Raw genomic sequence first — 7,279 nt, forward strand, 5'->3', positions numbered from 1 at the left:
AACCGAGCAATTGAGAGGAGACACAAACACCACACAGAACAAACCAAAAGTAGTGAAACAAAAATGAATATTATCAACAACAGTATCAATATTAGTTACAATTTCAACATAGCAGTGATTAAAAATCCCTCATTGACATTATCATTAGACATTTAGTTTATGAGATGCGATGCAAGTGTGAGCCACTGTGACACTATTGTTCATTTTTTATTTTATTTATTTTTTATTAAAGTTTGTAATGATAATATCAATGAGGGATTTTTAATCACTGCTATGTTGAAATTGTTACTAATATTGATACTGTTGTTGATAATATTCATTTTTGTCTCACTACTTTTAGATTGTTCCGTGTCATGTTTGTGTTGTGTGTTTTGAAATTGTATTGCATTATTATGGTATTGTTGTGTATTGTTTTCATAAAAAAAAAAAAAAAAAAGAAAAAATATCGTTTTTGTTGATCTTCTGTCTATCCTTCCAGTCAGGGGTTTATTTATTTTGGTTCTATCTGCATTTGAGCCCGATGTGCTATCACGTTAGCTCCGTAGCTAAAGTGCTCCGCCGATGTATTGTCGTGGAGATAAAAGTCACTGTGAATGTCCATTTCGCGTTCTCGACTCTCATTTTCAAGAGGATATAGTATCCCAGGTGGTTTAAAATACAAATCCGTGATCCACAATAGAAAAAGGAGAAAGTGTGGAATCCAATGAGCCAGCTTGTACCTAAGTTACGGTCAGAGCGAAAAAAGATACGTCCTGCACTGCACTCTAGTCCTTCACTCTCACGTTCCTCATCCACGAATCTTTCATCCTGGCTCAAATTAATGGGGTAATCGTCGCTTTCTCGGTCCGAATCGCTCTAGCTGCTGGTGTAAACAATGGGGAAATGTGAGGAGCCTTTCAACCTGTGACGTCACGCTACTTCCGCTACAGGCAAGGCTTTTTTTTTATCAGCGACCAAAAGTTGCGAACTTTATCGTCGATGTTCTCTACTAAATCCTTTCAGCAAAAATATGGCAATATCGCGAAATGATCAAGTATGACACATAGAATGGATCTGCTATCCCCGTTTAAATAAAAAAAAAATTCATTTCAGTAGGCCTTTAAATAAAATAGAAAATGAAAATAGTACTTTGAGTCCCTTTTAGGCAACCAAGAATCCATTGATTGAATTAACACATGCAAACACTTGATTGGTATTCACTATAAGTGTCACGGCGGGGTTGCAGCTTACTGTGAGGTTCGTTCTCCCGGGATGCAAACGGACGACTCCGGACAGGACTTGCAGGTAGGAACATGATTTAATCTTGGAAAGTCCAAACAGCACCACAAACAGAAAAGTAACAGGAGCATGAAGCAAACAATGACGTGGCGAGCAAGGTGACTAAATAGCTCTCTGATTAGTGGTTGACGGCAGCTGAGCGTGGGACCACTAATCAGAGGCAGGTGAACCCCATTAATCCCCATGGGGACCAAAATAAACCCAGGGGTGCACAAACAGGAACTAAGGGAGTCCAAAACTAACAGAACATAACAAAACATGATCCGGAGCACGGATCATGACAATAATGTGGTCTCGATACCAATATTTTGGTACCGGTAACAGTACTTTTTGATACTTTTCGATACTTTTCTAAATAAAGGACACCACAAAAAATGTCATTATTGGATTAATTTTAACAAAAAATTTTAGGCTACATGAAACATATTTTTATTATTGTAATTTAGTCCTTAAATAAAATAGTGAACATACTAGACAACTTGTCTTTTAGTAGTAAGTAAACAAACAACACGTATGCAGTAACATATTGTCATTTATTATTTTGTACACATTATGAGGGACAAACTGTAAAAAATTATCATTAATCTACTTCTCTTCTTTAATTCTTTACATTAGTTTTGGATGATACCACACATTTAGGTATGGATCCGATACCAACTACCGGTGCCGAAATGTATTTCGACACTTTTTGATACTTTTCTAAATAAAGGGGACCACAAAAAATGGCATTATTGGCTTCATTTTAACACATTTTTTTTAGGGTACATTAAAATGTTGTTTATTGTTGCAATTTAGTCCTTAAATAAAATAGTGAACATACTAGACAACTTGTCTTTTAGTAGTAAGTAAACAAACAAAGACTCCTAATTAGTCTGCTGACGTATGCAGTAACATATTGTGTCATCTATCCTTTTGTACACATTATGAGGGACAAACTGTAAAAAAATTAGCATTAAACTACTTCTCTTCTTTGATACTTTACATTAGTTTTGGATGATACCACACATTTAGGTATGGATCCGATACCAAGTACCGGTGCCAAAATGTATTTTGATACTTTTCGATACTTTTCTAAATAAAGGGGACCACAAAAAATGGCATTATTGGCTTTATTTTAACAACATTTTTTTTTAGGGTACATTAAAATGTTGTTTATTGTTGCAATTTAGTCCTTAAATAAAATAGTGAACATACTAGACAACTTGTCTTTTAGTAGTAAGTAAACAAACAAAGACTCCTAATTAGTCTGCTGACGTAACCCTAACTCATCTTTTCTTTTCTATTATTTTGTCAAAATTTTGAGGGACAAACTGTAAAAATTGATCCTTAATCCACTTGTTCATTTACTGTTAATATCTGCTTAATTTCTGTTTTAACATGTTCTATCTACACTTCTGTTAAAATGTAATAATCACTTATTCTTCTCTTCTTTGATACTTTACATTAGTTTTGGATGATACCACACATTTAGGTATGGATCCGATACCAAGTACCGGTGCCAAAATGTATTTTGATACTTTTCGATACTTTTCTAAATAAAGGGGACCACAAAAAATGGCATTATTGGCTTTATTTTAACAAAATTTTTTTTAGGGTACATTAAAAAAATTTTTTTTGTTGCAATTTAGTCTTTAAATAAAATAGTGAACATACTAGACAACTTGTCTTTTAGTAGTAAGTAAACAAACAAAGACTCCTAATTAGTCTGCTGACGTAACCCTAACTCATCTTTTCTTTTCTATTATTTTGTCAAAATTTTGAGGGACAAACTGTAAAAATTGATCCTTAATCCACTTGTTCATTTACTGTTAATATCTGCTTAATTTCTGTTTTAACATGTTCTATCTACACTTCTGTTAAAATGTAATAATCACTTATTCTTCTCTTCTTTGATACTTTACATTAGTTTTGGATGATACCACACATTTAGGTATGGATCCGATACCAAGTACCGGTGCCAAAATGTATTTTGATACTTTTCGATACTTTTCTAAATAAAGGGGACCACAAAAAATGGCATTATTGGCTTTATTTTAACAACATTTTTTTTAGGGTACATTAAAAAAATTTTTTTTGTTGCAATTTAGTCCTTAAATAAAATAGTGAACATACTAGACAACTTGTCTTTTAGTAGTAAGTAAACAAACAAAGACTCCTAATTAGTCTGCTGACGTATGCAGTAACATATTGTGTCATCTATCATTTTGTACACATTATGAGGGACAAACTGTAAAAAAATTTGTATTAAACTACTTCTCTTCTTTGATACTTTACATTAGTTTTGGATGATACCACACATTTAGGTAAGGCTCCGATACCAAGTACCGGTGCCAAAATGTATTTCGATACTTTTCTAAATAAAGGGGACCACAAAAAATGGCATTATTGGCTTTATTTTAACAAATTTTTTTTAGGGTACATTAAAATGTTGTTTATTGTTGCAATTTAGTCCTTAAATAAAATAGTGAACATACTAGACAACTTGTCTTTTAGTAGTAAGTAAACAAACAAAGACTCCTAATTAGTCTGCTGACGTAACCCTAACTCATCTTTTCTTTTCTATTATTTTGTCAAAATGATGAGGGACAAACTGTAAAAATTGATCATTAATCCACTTGTTTATTTACTGTTAATATCTGCTTAATTTCTGTTTTAACATGTTCGATCTACACTTCTGTTAAAATGTAATAATCACTTATTCTTCTCTTCTTTGATACTTTACATTAGTTTTGGATGATACCGCACATTTAGGTATGGATCCGATACCAAGTAGTTACAGGATCATACATTGGTCATATTCAAAGGGGACGTATTTCCTGACTTTATAAACATAACATGAATTTAAAAAAAACGAAAAGTAGTATCGACTAGATACGCTGCTGTACTTGGTATCATTACAGTGGATGTTAGGTGTAGATCCACCAATGGCGTTTGTTTGTATTGTAGCGTCCCGGAAAAGTTGGTGCTGCGGGGAATTCTGGGAATTTGTTCTGTCGTGTTTATGTTGTGTTGCGGTGCAAATATTCCCCCAAAGCCAAAGCCATTTATCAACAACACCCAGAAACGCCGCCGGCTTCGCTGGGCCCGAGCTCATCTAAGATGGGCTGATGCAAAGTGGAAAAGTGTTCTGGGGTCTGACGAGTCCACATTTCAAATTGTTGTACAATTTATAAAATATATATTTAAACAAACATATTTCGAAAATGTAAATCAGGGGTCACCAACCTTTTTGAAAGCAAGAGCTACTTCTTGGGTACTGATTCATGCGAAGGGCTACCAGTTTGATACACACTTCAATAAATTGCCAGAAATAGCCAATTTGCTCAATTTACCTTTAACTCTATGTTATTATTAATAATTAATGATATTTACACTTAATTGAACGGTTTAAAAGAGGAGAAAACACGAACAAAATTACAATTAAATTTTGAAACATAGTTTGTCTTCAATTTCGACTCTTTGAAATTCAAAATTCAACCGAAAAAAAGAAGAGAAAAACTTAAAAAAATAATTTATGGAACATCATTAGTAATTTTTCCTGATTAAGATTAATTTTAGAATTTTGATGACATGTTTTAAATAGGTTAAAATCCAATCTACACTTTGTTAGAGTATATAGTAAATTGGACCAAGCTATATTTCTAACAAAGACTAATGACTATTTTTTCTAGATTTTCCAGAACAAAATTTTTTTTTAAAATTCAGAAGACTTTGAAATAAGATTTAAATTTGATTCTACAGATTTTCTGGATTTGCCAGAATAATTTTTTTGAATTTTAATCATAATAAGTTTGAAGAAATATTTCACGTATATTCTTCGTCGGAAAAACAGAAGCTAAAATGAAGAATTAAATTAAAATCTATTTATTATTCTTTACAATAAACATTTTTTTTTTACTTGAACATTGATTTAAATTGTCAGGAAAGAAAAGGAAGGAATTTAAAAGGTAAAAAGGTATATGTGTTTAAAAATCCTAAAATCATTTTTAAAGGCCTACTGAAATGAATTTTTTTTATTTAAACGGGGATAGCAGATCTATTCTGTCATACTTGATCATTTCGCGATATTGCCATATTTTTGCTGAAAGGATTTAGTATAGAACAACGACGATAAAGATTGCAACTTTTGGTATCTGATAAAAAAAAGGCTTGCCCCTACCGGAAGTAGCGTGACGTAGTCAGTTGAACATATACGCAAAGTTCCCTATTGTTTACAATGATGGCCGACAGAAGTGAGAGAGATTCGGACCGAGAAAGCGACGATTTCCCCATTAATTTGAGCGAGGATGAAATATTTTTAAATGAGGAAAGTGCAAGTGAAGGACTAGTGGGGAGTTGAAGCTATTCAGATAGGGAAGATGCTGTGAGAGCCGGGGGTGACCTGATATTCAGCTGGGAATGACTACAACAGTAAATAAACACAAGACATATATATACTCTATTAGCCACAACACAACCAGGCTTATATTTAATATGCCACAAATTAATCCCGCATAAAAACACCTAGGTGTTTGTTATGCTAGCTCCTAGCTACTAGCTCGAGCTAGTTATAGCTCGAGCGGGTAATATGGACGGGATCCCGTATATATAACCCGCCAATAGAATTCAAACACCTGCACAACACACACACTCACTCAGCCCAAACAACCGTTCACCTAACCCAAGGTTCATAAAGCTTATATATTTAATCAAAGTTACGTACATGACACGCACGTACGGGCAAGCAATCAAATGTTTGGAAGCGCGCGGGGGTGACCTGATATTCAGCTGGGAATGACTACAACAGTAAATAAACACAAGACATATACAGTATATACTCTATTAGCCACAACACAACCAGGCTTATATTTAATATGCCACAAATTAATCCTAATGCTAGCTCCTAGCTCCTAGCTACTAGCTCGAGCTAGTTATAGCAAGCGATCAAATGTTTGGAAGCGCAGCTGTGTACTCACGTTATCGCAACTGTGTATCCAAATCAAAGTCCTCCTGGTAAGAGTCTCTGTTGTCCGAGTTCTTCCATCTTGACTGCATCTTTCGGGAATGTAAACAAAGAAGCGCCGGCTGTGTACGTGTTGTTGCTGACTTCCCTCGCAAAATAGACACTTCGCACCGACAACTTTCTTCTTTGCTTGCTCAGCTTCTTTCTCCATAATGCGATGAACAAACTGCAACAGATTCACCAACACAGATGTCCAGAATACTGTGGAATAATGAGATGAAAACAGAGCTATTTCGTATTGACTTCAATGGTGTCCGAATACTTCCGTTTCAATGATTGACGTCACGCGCATACGTCAACCCTCAGAGGCGTTTCGAACCGGAAGTTTAGCGGGAAATTTAAAATGTCACTTTATAAGTTAACCCGGCCGTATTGGCATGTGTTGCAATGTTAAGATTTCATCATTGATATATAAACTATCAGACTGCGTGGTCGTTAGTAGTGGCTTTCAGTAGGCCTTTAAGGTTGTATTTTTTCTCAAAAATTGTCTTTCTGAAAGTTATAAGAAGCAAAGTAAAAAAAATGAATGAATTTATTTAAACAAGTGAAGACCATGTCTTTAAAATATTTTCTTGGATTTTCAAATTCTATTTGAGTTTTGTCTCTCTTAGAATTAAAAATGTCGGGCAAAGCGAGACCAGCTTGCTAGTAAATAAATACAATTTAAAAAATAGATGCAGCTCACTGGTAAGTGCTGCTATTTGAGCTATTTTTAGAACAGGCCGGCGGGCTACTCATCTGGTCCTTACGGGCTACCTGGTGCCCGCGGGCACCGCGTTGGTGACCCCTGGTATAGAGCATTACTTGCCATAGAAACAATACGACTACTAAACTCAAGAAGAGGCTCGTGCCATTCTCAAAACTCATTTCTAGTCTTGAACCGTTTTCTCCGTGGTCTTGAAATGTCTTCTCCTCCTCTAAGTGTGTTTGCATGCATTCATTACAGCCCACCTCTCACACGCGGAGCTCGTCTCCCCTCGTCGGGACTTGCTTTCCATG

Source organism: Entelurus aequoreus, linkage group LG18 (assembly GCF_033978785.1).
Source record: "Entelurus aequoreus isolate RoL-2023_Sb linkage group LG18, RoL_Eaeq_v1.1, whole genome shotgun sequence".
Lineage (NCBI taxonomy): Eukaryota > Metazoa > Chordata > Actinopteri > Syngnathiformes > Syngnathidae > Entelurus > Entelurus aequoreus.